The 24968-nt window shown below is 39.1% G+C and overlaps 1 protein-coding gene across 4 annotated transcripts in view; it reads left to right on the top strand.

The window, feature by feature from the left end:
* Nucleotides 1-24968, top strand: part of tbc1d16 (TBC1 domain family, member 16) — a 112018-nt gene continuing 87050 nt past the window's right edge. Inside the window, exons 1-2 of one of the 4 annotated variants that reach the window (XM_059948516.1) lie at nucleotides 1-1109; nucleotides 13600-13807. The gene's annotated coding sequence lies outside the window, so the exon portion shown is untranslated. The remainder of the gene's footprint in view (nucleotides 1110-13599; nucleotides 13808-24968) is intronic. The other 3 variants (XM_059948517.1, XM_059948518.1, XM_059948515.1) reach the window with 3 other exon arrangements.

The raw sequence follows: 24968 nt of genomic DNA on the forward strand, positions 1-24968 counted from the left end.
ACAAAAATATCTCATGAGCTGACATAAAATTGATGTTTTTACATTTCCCAGTGCAGTACTGAGTGTATGCCAAAATGTCTCTGGCGTCAGCTTTCAAATGCAACGGTAATCTATGTCTACTGTTTTGAAGAAAAGCAGTTGCATTATTCAAAATATTTTACAATATTTATTTACTCAATTATCATCACAAAAAGCTGATATTTTGGTCCATTATCAGCAGCAGCTTGTGGGATCTTGTATGGACGAATTCTCTACCATATTTTCTACTGTATGACAAGTAATTAAAAAAAAATTATTTCGTTAACTGTGAAGCCCTTTTGGATGTCCTGATGTCGAAAAGCGCTTGACTTATTATGCCTGGTCTGAAACGAGTGCTTTGAACGTAGCGGAGACCGGTCCGACATGTTCCCCGTTGCTAGGAGACGCAGACAAGCGTCTTCGGCCGACCTGATCACGTGGTGTCTGGACCGTGCCACTATTTGGGTATCGGGGTGGTGGTATTCGGTACGCCGACGGTGGAAGGAAGCGAGCAGCGTCTGGACCCCAGGCTAGGGGGTTGATGGATGTATAACCTTCCCTACATCCTAGGCTGACTGCATGGAGGGGAACGATACTCTGTAACTGCTGTACTGACGATACATGAGCGTTCGGTTTCCCCTCCTGTCATCGTGCCCGGGCCCGTCGCTGCAGGCTGAAGGGTTTTCCTGGCGCTGGCCCGTCGCCGTGGCTTTGCGCCCAACCTGTCGGAAAGTGAGTTAGGTTTCAGGCATGGCTGAATGCAGTTAAACAACTCTAAAGTGGTGGTGGTTGCGGCTTCCAGCTGAGACACAGACTTTACGCCGAGCAGTCATAGGCCTGAGTGGGGCCTGTGTTATTCCAAGTCTTAGTGGTGGGTTCGGTTCTCCTGCCTTTCGACCAAACAACGGCCTCTGGTATACACTGAACCGGAACTTGTTCCTGCTCTGTCAGTGTTTCTTCAGGGATCAACGTGTCGAAGTGTAGTAGGAACAGGTCGAACAGCAGCAGCGTGTTGAGTGCGTTTGTGCACAGTTTAGTCTTACAAGGTATGCCGAATCAGTGGGGCAAAGATCTCACTGGGCTTTAAGAGGGTAAGAACTTTTATTTCTTGTATTAATTTGTTTGCTTCATTTTAGTATTTAAGACGTTTAGGACACTGCTGTCACCTCAAGTAATGATATTGGCCAACAGGCTGGCAGACTGTAAATCTGGTTTTTGTAAGTCAGTGGAGAATAAAATCATGCATTTGAAAGAAAAAGAAGAACTGCTACTTTTGTAAGTCTACTGGGTATACTTTCTCATGGTTTCAATTTCCACCAAAAGGCCATTCTGTCATTGTTAGTTGACCGTAGTGTGAAGAATGGCGTCCTTGGGTTATCTGAATTCCATATGGGGGGGGGGGGCAGTAAACTTTAGCAAGGGTGTATGTGATACGTGAATTAGAATTAGTCTGATTCAAGATGGTCACATTTTCTGGGGTTGTGTGAGACATAAATTGAGTAAGTGGGAAGAAGATCATTGTTTTCTTCTGGTGGTGGATAAGCTAAATGTTTATAAGGATTTGGTATGTGAATACCACCTCAGGATAAACATGAAACACTGATGAGCATTTATAGAAAGATACTTAATGAATAAAATCAAGATTCTTAAGGAAATAAGATCAGAAGTGCGGGTAAAACTGGATATTGCCATCATAAAACAATGCCAGATTCATGTATAAGGTAGTCGTAAGGAGAAGAGATGAAGTTGAATGTGTCTTTCTTCTGAAGAAAAATCAGTTAGCGTAATTGATGATCCTTTGTGAGGACTTCAGAACTAAGGGATGAAGTGTCTGGATTAGAGGTTCTGAATTCAAGACTAAAATGAGAAAGTTCTTCTCTGAAGACTGTAAATCACTGTTCCAGAGAAATGTGAATGCTTGGTCAAGGTCTCAAAATAAGATACAACTTAGAATGAAAATACAAATTTGTTCGCCTTGCAGGAAGTTGATCGATGGTGGAGGCTGTGGGGTTGATTGCATTCAAAACAGAAGTTTGTAGATTTCTGGGGACATGAAGAACCTAGGCAAGGGAGAAATAGGCAGGAAAATGCTTGTGAGTTAGAAATTCTGACATATCCTTGTTTAACAGCAGAGTGGACTCAAAGGGCTTCATGACTTTTTATGTAGAATAGGTGAAGGTAATATTGAATGTGAAGGTAAATATTTAGGACTATACAAGGGTCAAGAGTTCTGGACATCAGGGAGGAAAATTGAATTGAGGTCAAAGATCAGATTAGTCATGATAGTATGAAATGGTGAGGTTTGGGGCTTACGTCAACTCCCTTGTGTTCTAGCAACAGGTTAAAGACAATCTCATTGAAGCAGGTATGTCAATGTTACCATTCACTTTTTTGAGATTCATTATTTTGCAGGTTTTTACAGAAAAATAAGGAAATAAAATAGAATCTATGGAAAACTAAAGAAATAAATTAGAATTTATGGAAAACTATACAAAAGCAAAGACTGGCAAAAAAACAACCAATGTGCAAAAGAACACAAATTGTGCAAATAAAAAATAATACTGAGAAGATGAGTGGCTGAGTACTTGAAAATGAGTCTATAGGTTGTAGAATCAATTGAGAGTTTTGGTGAGTGAAGTTGGCCATGCTGGCTCAGGAACCTGATGGTTGAGGGTTAGAACTGTACCTGAATATGATCATGTGGGAACTAGGGCTCCTGTACCCCCTGACCAATGGCAGTAGTGAAGAGTGCATGGCCTGAGTGGTGGGGTCCTTGATGATAGATGATGCTCTCTTGTATCAGTACTCCAAGTAAATGTGCTATATGGTGGGAAGGGCTTTGCCTGTGATGTTCTTCAAGTTCAGTAGACTTTTACATTCCTGGAAATTGCTGTTTCCATACCAGGCCATTATGCAACCATTTAAGGTGCCCTCCACTGTGCATCTATAGAAGCTTGTCAAAGCTTTCTGTGACATGCCAAATCTGTGAAAACTTCTAAGGATATAAAGATGCTGACATTCCCTCTTTTTGTTGACATTAACATGTTTGTCCTGGGACAATCCTCTGATATGATAACACTAAGGTTTTAAAGCTACTGACCCTCTCCACCTCTGATCCCCCAATGAGAACTGGCTCTTGGGCCTTCAGTTTCTTTCTCCTATACTTAATCATTAGCTATTTTGTTTTGCTGTCATTGAGTGAGATTGTTGCTGCGGCACAATTCAACCAGATTTTCAATCTCCCTCCTAAATGCTGATTTGTTAGCACCTTTGATTCAGCCAACAGCAGTGGTATCGTCAGCAAACTTAAATATAACATAAGGTATAAATGGAGGGTATTTATTATGGGATGAAATGTGAAGTCATTGCCAAAACTGTAGTTGATGCTGGGCAGGATGATGTAAAATCAAAAGTCTGTAAACTCCACAGGTATACCATGAAGAAACAATAACTGAGGTATCACAGTGAGAGTCTTCTTACAGCCAATGAAGTAATAATATATAATAACAACAATTATTTATAGATCACTTTTCATACAGATGATGTAGTTTAAAGTGCTTTACAATGGTTTAGAAGTACTAACATGAAAATAAAAGAGAAAGATGTTAGTTAAACACAAGGTTAAATAAACAGGTTTTGAGCTGGTGTTTAAAAATGTCTATATAGTTTTAGGTACTGAATTCCACAGCATAGGAACATAGTTCAAAAAAGCTGACTTGTCAATTACCTTTTGAAGGAGATGGTTTAAATTTAAGAGACCTGCTGAAGAGGCACTGATGAGAGCTCAAGCAGGATTATAAAACGAAAATGATCCTGTGATGTATTTTGGTCCCATACCATTCAGAGCTTTAAAATCAAGCAAGGGAACTTTGAAATCAATTCTAAGTTTACAGAAAGCCAATGCAGTGTAGCAGCCTTGGGAGTGATATGTTTCTTCATCCGGGTTTTGGTTGAAAGTCGAGCAGTGGCGTTCTGAGTGAATTGAAGTTTGTCAATAGATTACTTTGGAAGGACATTTAAAAAGTGCATTTCAGTAATCTAGTCTATTCAAGTTAAAGGTCTGAAATCATTTTTTGGCATCATTACATGACAGAAACAGACATACTTCTGCAATATTTCTTGTGTAGAAATGCTTTCAGTATGTGGAATCTAACATTAAAATCTGAATCAAAGATAATATCCAGGCTTGTTACTTCTGATTTTACAAAGGGAGCCAAATTCCCAAGTTTATCAAAAAGTTTATCTCTTTTGGCTTTGGGACCAGCCAGAAGTATGTCAGTTTTATCTTCGTTTAGTTTTGGGAAATTATTGCTCATCTATTTGTTTATTGCAGCCCACCAGAAGTCAGAGAAGATAGGGCATTATCATCATCAGGCTCAACCGAGATGGACAATTGTGTGTCATCTGCATAACTGTGGGAATTTAAGGGGAGCATGTATAAGGAGAAGAGTAGGGGACTAAGAGAGTTTCCCTGAGCAACACCAAAAGGTATATCATATCTCTTAGAAAATTGGTCTCCAAGACAGACAAAAAGATCTTTAAGATACGTGAACAAAACAAATTGAGAGCATTACTAGAGAGACCAACACAGTTCTCAAGGCAATCTAAGAGAATGTTGTTGTCAATTCTGTTGAGGAAAGCACTAGATTTAGAAGAATTAGAACTGAGACTAAGGTCACTGATAATTTTGTTGAAGGCCATCTCCATGTTTTGGCTTACTCTGAAACCTGACTGATTCTTTTCTAGAATGTTGCTCTCATTCAGTAAGTTTTGAGTTGATTGAAAATTACTTTCTCGAGAATCTTGTCCGGAAAGGGAAGATTCGATGTAGTCCTATAGTTAGTTAGTACCTCACTATCAAGATTTGGCTTTTTCAAGAAGGGGGTTTGACAGCCATAATTTTGAAGGCATCTGGGGAAAAGCTGAAGTACTTTTGAAAAATGGGTTAATTGTAATGTAGAAACATGAACAGAGTGCAATATTCCATATTTTAAATGATTGGCTAAGGGATAAACTTTATTCCATTATCCTAGACAGTGCAAATTACCCTTAGTTGAATCATGCCAAGGAATCATTTAAGCCTCTGAAACAGGAACTACAGTTGTAACATACTTAAAAGGGACAGCTGGAAGCAGTTAGCAGGTCAGGCAGCATTTATGGAAAAAGAAACAGTTCACATTTCAGGTCCAGGTTTGTTCAGGCCCTCCAGCATTTTCTATTTTTATTTCAGATTTCCAGCAACTGTCATTTTATATTCTCAGTCTTAACATGTTATCTGAAAGGCAGACAGATTGTTGAAAGTTACAACTCCAAATCATAATTGTCACATATCACACGTCTGCAAGTGCAAGGATTTCAACTAGGCCTTGCAATATTTTGTCCAGGCTTAAGAATGGAAGGATGTGGGTGAGGAGGACCTTTATTTTGTGAATACTCTCAAATCATCGTGGAGACTATGAATTGTGTGTGTGTGTTTTTTTTGGAATGAGAATATATTGCTTTAAGTTTTTCGTGGAGAGGGAAGAATTGAGACGGCTTTTCTAAAGAAAGGCTGATGCATGGTGCTGGGTTGGTAGAACAGTAAGTCTAGGGAGTGAAAAGCTGTAACTGAATCCATGATTGGTAGCAGAAGAGGCTTGATTTCAGTTAGTACAGTGATCATGCCATGTATTCAAATACATTTTTTTTAATCTTGGGCACTTCAACACAGCTTTTTCTCCCCAGAGATTGTACCTTCATGGCTATTTCAAAAATTTTCAATTTTATTATCTTGTTTTGAGTTTTTTCCCCCTGGCTATGAGATTTTTTTTATTCCTTCAACCTCACATTGATTGTGTGTGCACGAGACAGGGTTTGGGAGTGTTTCAGGATGCAGAAGTCTTGCAGGATACTGAAAATAAATAAGCTTTATGAGATGAGTTTGAAAAAAAAGGTGCGGTTTTATTGAACCATATAAATGAGAGCATGAGCATCCACCTGTTCAGGTTGCCAAATCTAAAACATGGACATTGTCTTGGGATAAGAGGTCAACCATTTATCATGGACAAAAGGGGAAATTCCTTCACTCAGATAAATACTCAATCTCAAAGAGTATTGGATACTTGTTGACCATCTTCAAGGCTATGATTAGTAAATTTTTAAACAATAAGGGCTTCGTCAGTTTTGAGTATGAGGCAGGAAGGCAAAATGGATACCAGGGATACTAAATAATAAACCAGTATAGTGGTATTCAGTTTTATTTGCTTAAGAAGATAAATAACTAATTCATTTAATTCCTCATTTGAAGATACAATTTTGCTTAAAATCAAAAATAATTTGGTGCTTTGGTTGACTTCGACAAATTTACTTCTGTTCCTAACAAGGAGGAAATATATCAATGATGTTTCATACACATATGTCTATTCATCATATTGGAAATCCTGTAAATTGTAGAACAAAGTTAATGAACTTCTTACATGCTATATACAGAATGGTGGCATTTGGCTAGCCATAATTAAAGTTCAAAATTGCTTTTTTATTGTTTTGCCTATGAACATGTAAACTGCCTAATAATATTTTGTTGATTTATGTGTTCTCTTCTTGCTTTGTATACATTTGTGCTTTATGATTTTTAGTAGTGTTAAAGAAGTTATCATTGGTTCCAATGTATAAGCATGTGTAGTGGACAGCTGATGGTTTTACATTTGTAAGGTAGGAGAGAAGAATTTCAGAGTTGTGTACTTTGATAATAAATGAACCATTCAATAGGTGAGGACACCTTCAGTTCTTTGCAGAAAATGTACGTAACCTTCTAGAAACACTAAACTTCGGGACTATTATATGCTCTTACCTTTGGAGTGTTTGGTTTAGGATTTGAGAACCTGTGATGCACATGAAGATTTATTCTATTCTAAGAGATGTTTGTTGCACTGTTTCTAATTTTTTGTGGCATGTCCTGCAGTTTGAGATGCCACTTTAAACTTAAACATAATTGAATGTATGTAGCAGACATTAACTGCAATTCCTACTTCAAATTTTAACACAGTTATTTTTTTACAATAAATATTGATTATAATGCAGTTTGTAATGTCAGGTGTAGATTCCGCTTGCATTGCTGACCTATCATTTTTATCATTGTTGCTATAGCAGCAGCTGTCTGCTTAATCCTATGAGGGCTGCATTGCTGGTTTTGCAAAATGGCAAATAGAGCAAGGCTTGAAGTTATTTTGTATGATTTTTTTTTTGTAATTATTTGGTGCATGATAACTTACTAAATGGGTTTTCGATTCAGTTTAAGTGAAGCTGTATTCAACCCCTTGTGAACTCACTAAATGTGGGGACCGTGAGGTAGGCTTGTTAAGTGAGGGGTGTATGACAAAAGAATATGTGAACCTCTACAGAGGGATAAACAAGCTATGATTAAATATAGTCAAGACTCATTGTAACATATTTTAGGGGCTATATGATGAGGTTTATGAACATTAGTTGACAGCAACAGCAGAGCGCCAGAGAGCACAAATTAATATGTCCTCTCAATGGGAAGCTTTCTGTGTTGCTGGATTTTTCACTACACTTAACAGACACCCCTTCCCCTTCACAATTTAATTTTGAGCCTCTGAAATGAAAACTTGTACATTTTAGGATGGGTACAATGGTCCAGTGTTGGTGAATCGTTGGATGAGAGCTTTTGTTTGCATAAGTCTCAGTCCTATGGTTCTTGGCAATAGAATTTTTCTCTTGGCAGCATCAAAGTTTTGGTGTCTAAAATCAGCATTATTTCTGCCAATGGCTGCTTTAACATGAGTTTACATTTACCCTGGGGCCACAAACGCAAGCTGTAAATCCATCTGTAATCCAATCTGTATCTTTTTAGCTTCTTTTGGGGAGAACAGAGTAATAGCCTTTTCATTAAATAGCAAAATAACCCTATTTCCTCCATAAAGTCCATAGACCTGCGGAACCAAGCTCAGAATTATTTAGATTGTAGCTCTTTGCCATTAATTATTAGTCATAATTGTAACTTGGTACAATTATGGCATGTGTTGTTACTATTGATACACGGTTCTAAAATTTGAGTGCAATTAAGTGCAACACATTTACAAATAATATAGTTTCCTCTTTAGTCCCCCTTACTATACTATTACGTGTGTATATTTTAAGGAACCTTGTGCTGTCATGGCAAAGTTACAGGAATGGCTTTGGAAGTGGCTTGATGATAGTGTGGTTGCTTGGCACTAGTTTTTTTTTGATGCTTTGTTGGAATGCAGGCTAACTAGCCAGCCGGGTATATATTGCCCAGCCCTGACTGCTCTTGAGAGTGATTGTGAACCACTATTTTGAACTGCTGCAAACCTCTGCTGAAGGCATATGTACATGGCTATTGTATAGTGAAGTATAGGATTAAATCCAACAACTGGGGAATGTCAGGTGTAGGTTTTTGCACAGAGGGTGGTGGGTGTGTGGAAGATGCTGCCAGGGGTAGTGGCAGAGGCAGATACATTAGGGACACTTAAGAGACTCTAAGCTAGGAACTTGGATGAAACAAAAATTGATGGCTTTGTGGGAGGGAAGTGACCTTGGAGTAGGTTAATAGGTTGGCATAGCATTGTGGGCTGAAGGGCCTGTACTGTACTGTTCTATGTTCTGCTCACAAATTTTCTAGTCAGGATGGTATGCTTTTCGAGAGGGAATATTGAGATGTTTGAATTCTCATGCCTCCATCACTCTTGCCTTACATTGTCTTCATTTGGCTTGAGAGGTAACTGTCGAATAACTGCAATTTGTAGATAATACACACTGCAGCTGGAAATATGTTAATAGTGGAGGAAATTAAGTGGGCTTTCTCCTGGGTGATGTTGAGCTGTGTGAGTGTTGTTAGAGATGCACTTATGTAGGTTAGTGGAGAGCATTTAATCATGCTCCTGATTTCCACCTTGTGCATAGTGAAAATCCCAGATGTGTGGTGGTGATTAACTCGCTAGAGGAAATCCAGCCTCTGACCTGCTTTTGAACTGGCAATATTTATGTGGCTTATCTTGGTAGTGATGCACCGAATGATCACAGGTCGAGAGTTGATGGTAGAATGCCAATGAATGTCAAGTATAGATGGTTACCCCCTTGTTGTTAGAAATGGTCACTGTGAGACTCCTTTGTGATACAAATGTTATTTTTGTAAATATTTTCCAGGTGTTGGTGCACATAAATATTTTCTGAGGACTTGTGAATGAATTGAACATTATACAGTGATCAGCAAGCGTTCCCACTTTGATGAAAGGTTATTGGGATGGGAAATTGGTTCCCTTTCCCTCCCCATAGATGTTGTGAGATTGTTAAATATTCCCAGCATTTTCTGCAGGGATCATTGTTTACGCGGCTCCCTTGTCCACTTACTCCCTCGTGGCACTTATTTCTGCAGATAGGATAAGTACTCCACTTGCTCTTACACCTCTGCCATCACCACCATTCAGGACCCTAAACAGCCCTTCCAGGTGAGGTGACACTTCATCTGTGGGTCTTTTGGGGTCATCCACTATATCCAGTGCTCCCGGTGCAGCCTCCTCTACATCGATGAGACACAGTGTAAATTGGGGGACAACTTCATCTGCCACAAAAAGCATAATTTCCCCAGGTGGCCCACACAAAATGCTGCAGGAACTCAGCAGGCCAGGCAGCATCTATGGAAAAATTAGTTTATGTTTTGGGCTGAAACCCTTCAGCAGGAGTGGAGGGGAAAAAAAAGCTGAGGAGAGAGAAACATCAGGTGATAGTTGAAACCTGGTGGGGGAAGGATGAAGTAAAAAGCTGGGAAGTTGATTGAAAGAAAGAAAAAGTGGGAAGGAGCTCTAGAGGAAAGTGATGGGCAGGCGAAGAGATGAGGAGAGAGGGAAAAGAGGATTGGAAATGGTGAAGGAGTTGGGGGGGGGGGGTGCGCGGTGGCATTACCGGAAGTTTGAGAAATTGATGTTCATGCCATCAGGTTGGAAGCTACCCAAAGGGAGTTTAAGGTGTTGTTCCTTCAACCTCAGTGTGACCTCATGGCCTCATCATGACAGTGGAGGAGGCCATGGATGGACATATTGAATTGGGAATGGGAAGTGGAATTAAAATGTGTGGCCCATGGGAGCTCCAGCTTTTTCTGGCAGATGCGGTGTAGGTGCTCGGCAAAGCAGTCTCACAATCTATGTTGGGTCTCACAGAGGCCACACCGGGAGTACTGAACACAGTATATGACCCCAACAGACTTGCAGGTGAAGTGTCACCTCACCTGGAAGGACTGTTTGGGGCCCTGAATGGTAGTGAGGGAGGAGGTGTAGGGGCAGGTATAGCACTTGTTCCACTTGCAAGAATACGTGCCAGGAGGGATGGATGGACAAGGGGGTCGCGTAGAGAGCAATCCCTGCGGAAAGCAGAAAGTGGGCGGGAGGGAAAGATGTATTTGGTAGAGGGATCCCATTAGAGGTGGACTCCCTTGTCCATTCATCCCTCCCCACTGCTCTCCCTACTGGCACTTAACCTTGCAAACGGAACAAGTGATATACCTGCCCTTACACCACCTCCCTCACTACCGTTCAGGGCCCCAAATAGTCCTTCACTTTTGAGTCTCTTGGGGTCATTTACTGTGTCTTGTGCTCCTGGTTTGGCCTCCTGTTTATTGGTGAGACCAAGTGTAGATTAGGAGACTGCTTTGTGGAGCATCTACACTCCATCTGCCAGTACAAATGGATTTCCCAGTGGCCAGCATTTTAATTCTATTTCCCATTCCCATTCCAATATGTCCATCCATGGTCTCCACCACTGTCAGGATGAGGCCACACTTGATTTGTAAGAACAACACCTTGTATTCCATTTGGGTAACCTCCAACCTGATGGCATGAACATCATTTTCTCAAACTTCTGGAAATGTCCCCCTCCCCTTCACCATTTCCCATCCTCTTTTCCCCCTCTTACCTTCTCTTTGCCTGCCCATCGCCTCCCTTTGGTACTCCCCCCCCCAACCCTTTTCTTTCTTCCATGACCTTCTGTATCTTTCACCAATCAACTTCCCAGCACTTTACTCTTTACTCCTCCCCTATCAGATTTCTCCTTCTTCAGCCCTCTTTACCTTCTCCACCTAAGACCTTCCAGCTTCTCACTTTCTCTACCCACCCCATTTCATCTGCCAGCTTGTGCTTCTTTCCTAGTCCCCACCTGCCTTTGCCCGCTTCTTTTCCAGTCCTATTTAGGGTCTTGGCTCAAAACACCAGTTGTTTGTTTCTCTCCATAGATGCTGATTGACCTGCTGAGTTACTCCATTTGTGTGGTGCCAAGCATTCTCTGCTTCTTTTTCCCCATTTCTAATCTAATGATGGAAGGAGTTTCACTGAAGTAGCTGAAAATTGTTGGGTAGAGAACACTTCTTTGGAAGAGGCATGTTGAAATCTTGGGATGATTGGCTGTCAACAATAACAGTTGATTCTTTGCAAGATATGATTTCACAAAAATTGACTTATTTACCCTTTGCTCGTTGACTCACTTTAACTAAGGTTGTTTAGTAGAGGACTGGGCCAAAAATGCACTGATGTCAGTAAATGATTTTTCACTTCTTCAGCATTTTGTAATGTGGTTTGGAGTCAGGTGGCTCTGATAAGACCAAAACTGAGCAGGGGAGAACATGTTATTAACCAAAGTGTCACTTAATGATACTATATCTTCTCTCTGTTTGCTCAGGATTATGAGTAGACTGTGCAATAATTAACTTAATTTGATTTTTATGAACAAGACATACCATTTTTCATATTGCTCATTGACGCTAGTATTCAAATTGTTTTGGAAAAGCTTGGTTTGAGGTGCAGCTAATTCTGAAGTGGTAATCCTTAGTTCAGTTACTAAGGTATTGTCAGGTACCATAGCCTTTTCTGTTTTCAGTACTCTCAGCTGTTTCTTGATATCACATTATAGTGAATCAGGTTGGCTGAAGGCTGACCTTTGTGGAGATTTCAGGAAGAAGCCAAGATGGATCAGCCAGTCATCATTTCTGGCAAAACACGGTTGCAAATGGTTCAGTCTTGTCTTTGATGTTCAGTTGTTGAGACATACAATTGTTGAGGATGGAAAATATACTTCTGTTATCTGTCCAACCAGATTTGACAGCTGTGCAGAGTTTTCACTTGATCCATTGGATGAGAGATCAATAGGGTCAATTTTTTGCATGCTGTTTTTGCTGTTTAGCATAGTACCCACATTAACATCCTACTTTTAGGTTTGCCGAATGCTGCTCCCGGCGTTCTCTCATGGAGCTAGGTTTGATTTCCTGGCTTGATTGTGCTGAAAGATTAACCCCATGTTCCACTTGATAAACCACTCTGTTGTCATTCTGACGAATAAGCCCTTGATCTTGGAACTAACCTGCATTTTTTTCCCTGAAAGTACTTTGCGGTCCTTTGTAGGTCTACATATTGATTTTGCACTTGAGGGTTCTACTCTGGGCTGGAGAATATTGAATGAATTCTACAGGAGTTATCCCAGCTGTGATGCAGTAAGAACTTGGAGTAAGATAGCATTGTGATTAAGTCATTGAACTAACATCCAGATCTCTCTAGGTTTGTTATTGATCCAGGTACATGAACTCAAATCTTATCTTGGAAACTAGGAATTTAGATTCGTTAGTAAACAAAGTTTAGAAAGGAAAGTATTCTGCCTCAGTATTGTTATGAAAGTAATCATGTAGCTATCTGATTGTTGTAAAAATGGCCTTCATTAATGGCCTTTAGAGAAGGAAGTGTGCTATAGTTAACTGATCTAAAATATTTATGCACAATATTTGTACCAGTGGGGCTGTGTTTGGGCACTTTTAAGGATGGTCTATAAATGGCAACAATGCCAATGATGTATATTTCAAGAATAACTAAATAAAAAGGAATCTATTGCTGTGAAACTACTTCTTTTAAGCCCTCTTCCCTCTCCCTTCTATGCATGCATACTGCTTCTTTGTTGTCATCATTAGTACATTTTTCTTCCTGCATCTATTTGAATTAATTTGGAAAGAAGGCATTATATTAAACTTTGAATGCATTTAGTTTTTTTTATTTTCAGCGGTTATTTATTCAATGTTGGCATGATAATGCTGTGTCTTCCTCTTTGCTGGCACATATTTAAATTTCTAGCTGAGAAGAAAGTGAGAGAATGCCCATTGTTCTGAAGTGCTTTATAAGGCTAAATTTGGTAATCTGTGGTTAATAATTTTACAGACAGAATCTTAACTTTTAAAAGATTTCTGTGCCACTAAACATGTTTTACGAATATGTAAATAATGTTATTACAAATAACAATCACATAACTACATGATTATTAGGTGTCATTGTGTATGTATCCTTTATGTTCTTTACCTCTACTGAATGGACTGGAACAGATTCTCCTGTGCTCAGCTGGAACAAATTTCGTGGGCAGATCACCAATAACAGAAAGTATAGTGTAGGTTGTTCTGTATTATTGGACACAATGGAAAGATGTAAACAATTATTCACATGGTAATTGATGGATTTACTCTGCAGGTCTGAAGGTATCATGAGAGAGAGGGAGAGACCTTTTATCAAACTTTAATTCTGTTTTATTTTCTCTCCACAGATGTTGCTTGACCTGCTGACTATCCCCAGAATTTTCTTTCTTTACTTCTGATATCCAGCATTACAATTCTTCATATCCAGATCCACTAATTAATCTTTATAGGGAAGATGGGAGCATTGGATTATTTAGTTGCAGTGGTCCTGTGTCATTCAACAAATGTAGAAAATAGTCTATATGAACTGGCTGAAAAATAATGTCCAGTGAGCAGGTTGGTACTGACGTAAATTCCACTCTTGCTATCTGTCCAGTATGGACAATATCGATTCAAGAGATTGCAGATGCTGTAATCTGGAGCAAAACAAAACACAACATGTTAGAATAATTCATTAGGTTGGGCAGCTTCTATGCAGGTAAAGAAATAGCTTAAAAGTTCAAAATTCAAAGTAAATTTATTATAAAAGTACATCTATGTCACCATATACATCCCTAAGATTCATTTTTCTTGTCATTTACAATAAATACAAGAAACTCTTAAAATCAGTGAAAGACTGTACCCAATGTGATGGATAAACAATAATTCTGCAAAAGGTGACAAACTGTGCAAATACAAAAAGAAAGAAAAAAATTAACTGCAGGTGTTCCTCAGAGGAGCAGTCCATTTACAACTGAGACCACGCAAGCAGTTGAGGAGAAAGACACGCATGAAATGGTCATTAGAAGTAAACACATTCATAATGCGTGTATGTTATCGAACAATGGAACTTGAGACTACCATGACAGCATACAGGAACAAATTTCATCAACAGTTTATAGGGCAACATTCCTTCATGCAAGTAAATGCATAATGAATAGCAGATCAATGTAGTGATAATAAAAAAAATTAATCCCTCTAGAGATGTAAAACCAAATATAACAAAGTAGCACAAGAGCTAGAGAGGCCAATATAAAGACCCCAATAATGCTATACAAGAAAATAATGAAAATATCATCCCCTGAAATGCTGATGAAAATAAATTACTTCAAAAACTGCTTCACAACCTGACCCTAATAGCAACAACACAGGTGTGGAATCTCTGCAGAATGAGCTTACAGACAAAATTATCCTAAGATTTATCACCACACTCTTAAGAATACATGGGCTCTGACCCAACAAAAAAGACCCTACTTATCAAAACAAAGCACATCATCAAAATTTACAAAAATTGTTAATACTTAGGAATATTTAGGAAAGCTTGAAACATTTGAAGAACTGCACACAATAACATACTACATGGCATTAACGGCAGTGCAGTGGCTCCAAATAGAAGCACTCATTAATGGAAACCCAAAACTGAGTAATGAACTGAGAACACTGAAATGTTAGAAAAGATTAAGAAACAAAATTGAAACTTTTAGAACAGAAATAATGGAGTATAAAATGGATAACCCGAGCAAGAAAGTTAAAAGAAAATCTAGTGAAGTATAAGGTCCACACAACATATGAACAACCTGACAAAGGCATTGTAGAATTCATAGATACACTAAAACAAAGTGTTGCCAACCTGAACACAGAATTACCAACAGAGATAATGGACTTTTTGTGTAATATCTGGTCAAACAGGGAGCAAGTTGAATTAGAGAGGAAAAAATGCACTCACTCAATTGAAGACATACAAGCACCTGAAGTAAAGCTAAAACAATTAATTCAAATAGTAGAACTATTTTCTGAAAATGTAAACATGAACTTTGGACTAGATAAGTGCAGGACATTAAGCATAAAGAAAGGTGCAATAGAGCCCGTAGAATATAAAACAGCAGCAGCATACAATACAATCGGTGGATGAATAAGAAATGTAAGAATTTGGGATATCAATGAGCAAAGAAAATAGATCATAGTATGATAAAGGGAAAATGTTTGACAGAGTTTACTTCAAGGCTTAAGAAAATCTGCTAAACAGCACAAGAATAAAAATATAACAATGGCATAACACTTTTGCTATACCCATATTAATGTATTCTTTTGGCATAATATCTTGATCTAAACTCATCTGGAAAATTTACTAAGAAAAATAACTGAAATGACAAATTTTAGAAAGCACAATGTACACTTGAAGGAATTTAGATTAGCACTATCTAGGACAGAAGGAAGAAGAGGAATAACAGACATAAAAAAATTACGCAAGAGTCAGATAAAACTTCCAAGGATATATTTTCATCAATGAAGACACGATTCAGCACTATGTGAGCATATGCAATTCTGTTAAGAAGTAGTTGTTGTTGGGTGCCATCAATTTGCTGTCGACTCATGCAGATGTCCATATGGTTTCTGTGGCAAGATATTGAAATAGATTGCCAGGCCTTTCTTCTGTGCAGATATTGCCACTACACCATCAGCAGGCCCTGTTAAGGAAGTACATACCACTAAACTTAAATGAAAGCACGACCCAGAAAAATGAAGAAATTAGCACTACAAAAAAAAGCTAACCAATGGAAGACATCCCTATGATCTGAGCAGACTAGATATCGACAAGGAAGTGTTGAATTCTTGGCTTAGAGTTGGAGCCTCTTACCAGAAACAGGTTGCTTGTGGCAATACAGGACCAGGTGGTTAGCACAAAAATATCAAATATACACAATAAAAGACCAACAAATTCAAAATGATAAATACAGAAGATGCCAAGAGAAATTGATGAGGGTAGGGCAGTGGATGTGGTCTGACAAGCATTTGACAAGGTCCCTCATGAGAGACTCATCCAGAAAGTCATGAGGCATGGGAAAAGTGGAACCTTGGCTGTTTGGATAAAAAATTGGCGAAAAGGAAGAAAGCAGAGGGTAGTTGTGGAAGGAAAGTATTCTGACTGGAGGTCGGTGACTAGTGGAGTGCCGCAGGGATCTCTCCTGGGACCCCTGCTATTTGTGATTTTTATAAATGATCTGGATGTAGAGGCGGAAGGATGGGTGAGTAAGTTTGCGGATGACACGAAGACTGGAGGAATTGTGGATGGAGCTATAGGTGGTCGAAGGTTACAAGAGGATATAGATAGGCTGCAGAGTTGGGCAGAAAAATGGCAGATGGAGTTCAATCCGGACAAGTGTGAGGTGATGCATTTTGGAAGGACAAACCAGAAGACTGATACAGGATAAATGGTCAGTTACTTAAGAGTGTGGATGAACAAAGGGACCTTGGGGTTCAAATCCATACATCCCTCAAGGTTGCTGCACAGGTTGATAGGGTAGTTAAGAAGGCCTATGGGTTACGAGGCTTCATTAACAGGGGGATTGAGTAAAGAGGTTACAACTCTACAAATCTCTGGTGAGACCGCACTTAGAGTATTGTGTTTAATTCTGGTCACCTCATTATAGGAAGGATGTGGTAGCTATGGAGAGGGTGTGGAAGAGATTTACCAGGATGTTGCTTGGATTGGAGAACAAGTCATATGAAGCAAGGTTGGCAGAGCTGGGACTTTTCTCTTTGGAGCGTAGAAGAATGAGAGGGGACTTGATAGAGGTCTACTAGATTATGAGAGGCATAGATAGGGTGGATAGTCAGTACCTGTTTCCCAGGGCACCAGTAGCAAACACCAGAGGGCATAGGTACAAAATTACGGGAGGGAAGTTTAGGGGAGACATCAATGGTAAATTTTTTACACAGAGGGTTGTGAGTGCCTGGAATGACTTGCCAGGGATGGTGGTGAAGGCTAAAACAATAGGGTATTTAGGAGCCTCTTGGACAGGCACACGGTCGAAAGAAAAATGGAGGGTTATGGGGTAGTATGGGTTTAGTACTTTTTTTAAAGGATTATATGGGTCAGCACAACATGGAGGGCTGAAGGGCCTGTACTGTGCCGTAATGTTCTATGCTCTATGGTTCTAGAAGCCAGAAACAATCCAACACGTTACAGGATCCTGTAACAGTTTCACTCAATCTGATTACTTATACGGGCACAATTAAGTGGTAAACATCATTCGCCAAAATCTTGTTATAAAATGCAAACTAATAAAAGATACCATAACTTACTATAAATACAGGCCTGATCCAGTTTTAGAGTCAGAATCATACAAATTACATTACAACCTATCCATTATTATAGACAGGACAATCAGTAACAACTGTCTGGATATAAGATAATATTACAAGATAAATAATCGAGAACAATAATTCCAATAGTAACCAATAGAATAGTAATTCCAAATACACCTAACATAAAGAAATCAATAAGTAAAAACACTAGAAATGTGCCGAATGAACAGACTATGAAACATGTCCCAAAAGTAATATCTACAACTGGTATCATCTCAAGCTCACTATACAATAGCGTTAAACAATTGGGCCTACAAAGCAATATTTATGCAAATTTCCAGAAAGCCACAATACTAAATGCCGCCAGAATAGATCTAAAGTTCCTGGTAGTTGAGAATGTATGTGATTGGGTCTGCCTGTGCCTCGGGTTTTACCAGATAGAGCTGAGAAAAAAGTAAGTAATAAATATCCAGAACATGAGGTGAAAAATCCGTGAAGGTGAATCTATAGGCTGTGGGAACAGCTCAGTGATGGAGTGAGTGAAGTTATCCCCTCTGGATCAAGAGCCTGATGGTTGAGGGGTAACAACTTCCTGAACCTGGTTTTGTGGTCCTGAGACTCCTGAACCTCCTTCCTAATGGAAGCAGAGAGAGGGGAACATAGACTGGATGGTGGGGGTCATTGATAATGGATGCTGCTTTCCTCCGGCAGCATTCCGTGTAGGTGGTGTGGAGGCCTCACCAGTGATGAACTGGGCCATAGCCACAACTTTTTATAGGTTTTTCTGTCCAAGGGTGTTGAAGTTTCCATACCAGGCCATGATGTAGTTAGTCAATATACCCTCCACCACACATCTATAGATGTTTATAGAAGTATTAGATGAAATGCTGAATCTTCACAAACTTCTAAGAAAATAGAGGTGCTGTCGTGCTTTCTTTGTAATGGCACTTGTAAATTGGAAATGATAATGCAAAAGAATTTAAAGTTGTTGACCGTCTTCACCTCTGATTCCCCCAGTAAGGATTGGCTCATGGACTGTGGTTTTCTCCTCCTGAAGTCAATAATCAGCTCCTTGGTCTTGCTGACATTGAGTGAGAGGCTGTTGTGGCACCACTCAATCATATTTACAATCTCCCTTCTACATGCTGATTTATCACCACCCTTGATTTTACCAATGGCAATGGTGTCTTCAGCATTGGAGCTGTGCTTAGCCTCATATTCATAAGTATAAAGCAAGTAGAGCTGGGGGCTCAGCACATACCCTGTGTTGCAACTGTGCAGTTGTAGCTTGTAGAAGAAATGTGCCAGTCTGAACTGACTGGGATCCAGTTGCACAAAAAGGTATTGAGGCTTATGTCTTGAAGCTTGTTGATTAGTTTCGAAGGGATGACAGAATTGAATGACGAACCGTAGTCAGCGAAGAGTTTCCTGATCTATACACCTTCACAGTCCAGATATTCCAGGGTTGAGTGAAGAGCCAATGAAATGGCATCTGCTGTTAGTCTGTTGCAACGGTAGGCAGAATGGAATAATCCAAGTCACTTTTCAGGCAAGAAATTGATATGAAACCTCTCAAAGTACTTCATCACTGCAGATGTATTACTGGATGATAGTCATTGAGACAAGTTATCATGTTCTACTTGCGCACCAGAATAATTGAAGCCTAAGTGAAGCAGGTGGGTACCTCAGACTGCCAAAGTGAGAGGTTAAACAGATCAGTGAACACACAGTCAGTTGATCAGCACAGCGCAGGTCTATTACTTGGCCAGATATCCTGTCTGGGCTGAATGCTTTCCCTGGGTTCATTGGAGGCTGTGGGAGTTCATGAAAGGGTCTCCATGTTTTGATGGTCAAATGGAGCATAAAAGGCATTGAGTTAATCTGGATGTGAAGCCTTGTCACCTTTGTTGTTTGCTTTAACTTTGTAGTAGGTGATAATATTCAAGCCCCGTCACTATTCTCGAGCATCCTTCAGTGATTAAAGTTTGGTCTAGAATTTTACACATGAGATGGCTTTCCGGAGATTGTATCTCTTGAATTTAACTTGGTCACCAGACCTGAATGCCACTAATCTGGCTCTCAGCAGATTGCAGATCTGTTGGTTCACCCAGGGCTTCTGGTTAGGGATGACTGAATGATTTTGTGGGTACCCACTCGTCTACAACTGTTTTTATAAAGACCATGACAGCTGTGGTGTATTAGCTCAGATCCTCTGATAAGTCCTTGAACGTGGTCCAGTCCACCGACTCGAAGCTATCCCACAGCTGCTCCTCTGACTCCTACAATCACCTATTTGTTCTTATCTCTAGAGCCTTAGTCTTTGGCCTCTGTATTCAGGTAGGAAGAGGATAGCTAAGTGATCAGATTTCCCAAAATGTGGTTCATACATGCAATGGTTGGCATTCTTAATTGTAGTATAGCGGTATCGAATGTGTTTGGACCCCTGGTGCTGCAGGTGATATATTGAGATAATTGGGCAGGGATTTTTTCAAACAAGCCTGATTGTTTGAATGGTTTGAATAGTGTTGGGGGGAGGCAGTTTCTTGTTTGCTGATGGTGGCAGTCAGTACTTTGAGTGCATGCTTAATGGGAAGACTCTAAACTGCAGTCAGGATCACAGAGGAGAACTCTCTTGATAAATGGAATGGTTGGCACTTAATCATTAGATGTTCCAGGTCGGGGGAAACAAGAGTATGACAAGACTGCTGCATCTGAGTTTATCATGAAACATAGTCCTCCACATTTTCCTTATCCAAATTAGCAGTCTGGTCCACCCTGTGTATCCTGGGTCTGATTGTTGAATCTGACATGTCCAGAATGAGCCATGTCTCTGTGAAACACAGGAAGCAGTAAATCCTCACTTCCCTCCAAGACAGCAATCTTGCCCTTAGGTCCTCAGTCTTGTTCTTTGGTGACTGCACATTTGCTTACAAGATGCTAGGTAGAGGAAGTTTCATACCCTGGCATTTTAGACTGGCTTGAAGTCCTCCCCTCTTCCCTCTCTTTTGACCATGGTGATATCCCTTTGTTTGCTTAAAGGTGACATAATTATATGCTTCAGAATTAAATCTGCAGAATCCTCCGGAAGATCGTGAAATCGCTGGTTTGTTAATTCAAAAATACATTACTTTAAGGGAAATTACAGACTGCAGATTGCAGTAAGAGTAGTTCAGAACAAGAATATTTTGAAGTTTAGTAAATTGCTTGCAACGCGTTGCTGTATTTCACCATCTCCGCGTTTTAGGTTGAGACCTACATTAGGACTGTTCTGATAAATTCTTGGCCCAAAATCCCTTAACTATCCCTTTGCCTCCACATATGCTTCCTGACCTGCTGTGTTCCTCTATTAGTTTGGTTTTTGTTCTATATTCCAGAATTGCAATGACATGCCTCAATGCATGTCTGTACTTGCTTTGAGAGTACTGAAAAATCAACAACAATAAAAGGTTTGTCAGTTAGTCAATGGGACTCTACTTTGTGCTTGATTAACTGGTTCTGTTCTAGTCATCAGAGCTACCCAAAGGTTTCATGTTAACTAAGATTCTGTATCTGATTGATGCCGAGGTGTGAATTAATCTTTGCTTTCACAATCAAGCAGTCGAAGGTGATTGATAAGGTACATTTTTTGAAGAATGTAGAGCCTGACATGGTAGTATAATCCTATGAAAGTATGCTAGAGTTAATCATTTCTCATAAAAGGGGTGAAAATGAGAAAGTGTTTGGGTTATGGCCGGGAATGGTTTTTACGTTTGTTTTTTCCCTGGTAGTTTGGTTTTCTTTATGTTTGTCTGTAAAATTTTAGTAGCTTGTGGTTTACTTGATTCTTCCCCTCTGCCATCTGATTTCTAAATAGATAGTGAACCTGTGAACTTTTTTTTAATATTTCTGTTTTGGCATCACTTTTTAATTTAAGTATTTAATGTACGTATATACTTTAATTCATTTATATTTTTCTCTATATTTAACATGTATTGCTGCTAAGTTGACAAATTTCATGACATATGCCAGTGATATTAAACCTGATTCTGATTCCTGTTCTATACTTTTTGTATTTTGTTTGTCTGGATTATTGAAGTGTGACTCAGACAGTATCTGTTTACAGGTTTCTTATCTAGACTAGATCAGACTAGTTTGTAGTATAAAAGAAAATCATGTCCTCCAGTTCCTTCGTTACTTCTTCCCTTGCTTGCTGGTGCAGGCTGACTCTATCTGACTTGTACTTTGATGAGGGTCATGGCCTGAAACACAGCTGTTTATTCGCCTTCATAGAATCTGCCTGGCCTTCTGAGTTCCTCCAGCATACTGTGGGTATTGCTCTTTAAAAAAAAAGGCTGTAACCATTAAGATATGCACATCATTCGTGACTTCTGAAGAAACTTCTGAACAACATCATCTCCAGATCGAACAAAAGGATAGATGGAAATTGAACAAATGGGATAAAGATCTTTTAGACTGTGTCATATTGAGGTGAATTTGAGGGTCTGAAAATTGAGTTTAAACTCAGTAGCTAGTGTGATTTCAATGAAGTAATGTGATGTTGAAGAGATTCACTTGTTACAGAATTTATATCTGAAAACATGCTTCATTTAAAGTACAGCTTGAATTCAGTCTTTGAAGTATTTCCTTGGTAGTTCTTTGCTTACCTTAATTTAATAATAAATAGCTTTACATTTAAATCAAGCTAATTATTTTCTTAATAACCACTTAATATGACACGCACAAGCCACACTGATCATGCGTCTCAAAAATAGTAGTACAGTTTTTAAAAGGTATTAGTTAGGCGGTTATTTCCGAGGAATGAATTGCCTAAAATGCAATAAAGCCTTCTTCCTAATTGATGTAAATTGGTAATCTAGTTACTTTTGATGAGATCTACAGTAAAGCAGCTGAGCTTATCATAATACTTGGGTTAACATTATGTACAATCCAAAAACAGCTTATTAGCATCATGAGGACATTTGATTGTCTTCAGTTAATATAGAATCTATTTCTTTATGCATGAGCTCCCCATCAATGATCATTTCACTGATAAGGCTGCGTGCTTAGGCCCATTCTCATTTTACTACACACACATTACTGTGTGGCTAAGCACAGTTCCAGTACTATGTATAAGTGACGACAGCAGTGTTGTTGAATGTATTGCAATTGATAGAAACATAGAAATCTACAGCACATTACAACCCCTTCGGCCCACAATGTTGTGCCGACCTTGTAACCTACTCTAGAATCTAGAACCTACTCTAGAACCTTCTCTAAACTGCCTAGAATTTCCCTACTGCATAGCCTTCTGTTTTTCTAAGCTCCATGTACCTATCTAAGAGTCTCTTAAAAGACACTATTGGACCCTGTTGATGATAGGACACTTGGTTGAGTGGTGAAACAACAACAACTTGCTCAACATGAGTAAAACTAAAGAGTTGATTGTTGACTTCAGGAAGGAGAAGGAGGGTGAAGGTACTATGCAAAATTGCTAATTTAATGAGTGGAGGATCAATGAGCAGTTCTTTTAAAAAGTCTAAAAACTTCTGGCATTTTGGGTTTGGTAATTGATTATATGGTGCCTTAAAAAAGTATTCAGCCCCCAGTCCTTTGTTCACATAAATGAGTATTGCAACCAGGGATTTTGATAAATTTTAACTGAAGTTTTATTTGTAACCACATGCTCATTTTTTCATGGTTGAGCCCAAATAATGGAAAATTGTAAAGCATGAAAAACTAAAAATTCAAAAACTGAAATGTTAGCAGTTCAAAAGTATTCATCCCTTTGCTCAGTACATAGTTGAACCATCTCTCACAGCTATTACAGCCAGTAGTCTTTTTAGATAAGTCTCCATTTGCTCTGCACAATGTGATGGAGCAAGATTTTCCCACTTGCAAAATTGCTTAAACTGTGCCAGGTTAGGTGGGGAGCATTCACCTTCCCATCAATCCTGACTAGATTTCCAGTCCTGCTGTTGAAAAGTACCTGCATAACATGATGCTACTTCCACCACACTTTACAATAGGAAATGTGTTATCTGGCTGATGTGCAGTATTAGATTTACTCCACATCTACTGCTTAGTGTTGAGGCCAAAAAGTTCCACTTTAGTCTCATCCAACCACAAGACCTTCTTCCACATCTTTACATTATCTTCAAAGTGATGCTTTTTTTTAGTGGTACATGTGACATAAATCTAAACTGCACATCAGCCAGATAACACCATCCCTACCGTAAAGTGTTATGGGGGTTGCTTTTAATGGCCAAGGTAGCAGAAGATGTCAGAATATCTTTTCCCACTGATTTGTTCAAAAAGTTTGTACATGAATCCTGGGAATAATATTCAAAATTTTGAGCACCAGTAGGTAATTCAACTCGTCTGTAAAGATTTATGGAATTGTGGGTAATATTGCAATACAGGTGAATCAGAATCAGGATCATTTTCACTGACATATGTCATAAAGTTTGTTTTTGTGCGGCATGTCTTGCAGGACAGTGCAAGACATAAAAATTACAGAAAGTTACAATAAGAAATAACTAAATGAAGAGTGCAAAAGAAGAATAGTGAATTAATGCTCATGGTTCATGGATCATTCTGAAATCTGATGGCAGATGGGAAGAAGCTATTCCTAATACATTGAGTGTGCTGAGGCTTTCAATGGTAGCAATGAGAAGAGGGTATATCCTGGGTGATGAAGGTCCTTAATGATGGATGCTGCCTTTCTGAGGCTCCGCCTTCTGAAGATGTCCTCATTGGTGGAGAGACCCGTGCCCATGATGGAGCTGGTTGAATCTACAACCCTCTGCAGCTTCTTTCAATGATGTACCTTGGAACATGCATACCAGTCTATAATACAACCAGTCAAAATGGAAAAAAACATGCATTTGAGAACTAGACGGTACTGATTTCCAGGGAATGCAAACAGACAATTACTTAGGTGGTTATTCAGGTTTCATTTAGACATACAAGTTAGCAAGATAAGGAGTCAGTTAATAAACTTGATTTCATTAAAATTGAGGTTTTCCAAGATTTTCAGTCTGAAGCAGTTTTTCAAAGTCTCTTTTAATTATTTTTTTCTCTGATTTTAAAACGTCTGAATCTTTAGTAACGCATTGGAGATCTGTCACGATGTGTTAATCTGATGACTAATGCAGCATGTCTTGCAGCATCAGTTGATTCTTCTTTGTTTCAAATGAAAGAACTCTTTATTGAGACAAAGATGTCAGATTGTTAATATTTCTTCTACCCTGTCTCCATGGTATTATTTATTTCCTGTGGGGTTCTTATACAAAGATGGAAAGCTATTTAACCTGTTTATAGTATCCTAGTCAAGTTGGCTATTATCCACTGAACATACTGTATACTTGCCACATGTTGCTCCTCTTTAAAGATTATTCTCTTTATGTCAAGCTGTAATCTCCTTGTTTCTGTTCTACAGGCTTTTACTTTG

This window comes from Hypanus sabinus, chromosome 23 (genome assembly GCF_030144855.1).
Source record: "Hypanus sabinus isolate sHypSab1 chromosome 23, sHypSab1.hap1, whole genome shotgun sequence".
NCBI lineage: Eukaryota > Metazoa > Chordata > Chondrichthyes > Myliobatiformes > Dasyatidae > Hypanus > Hypanus sabinus.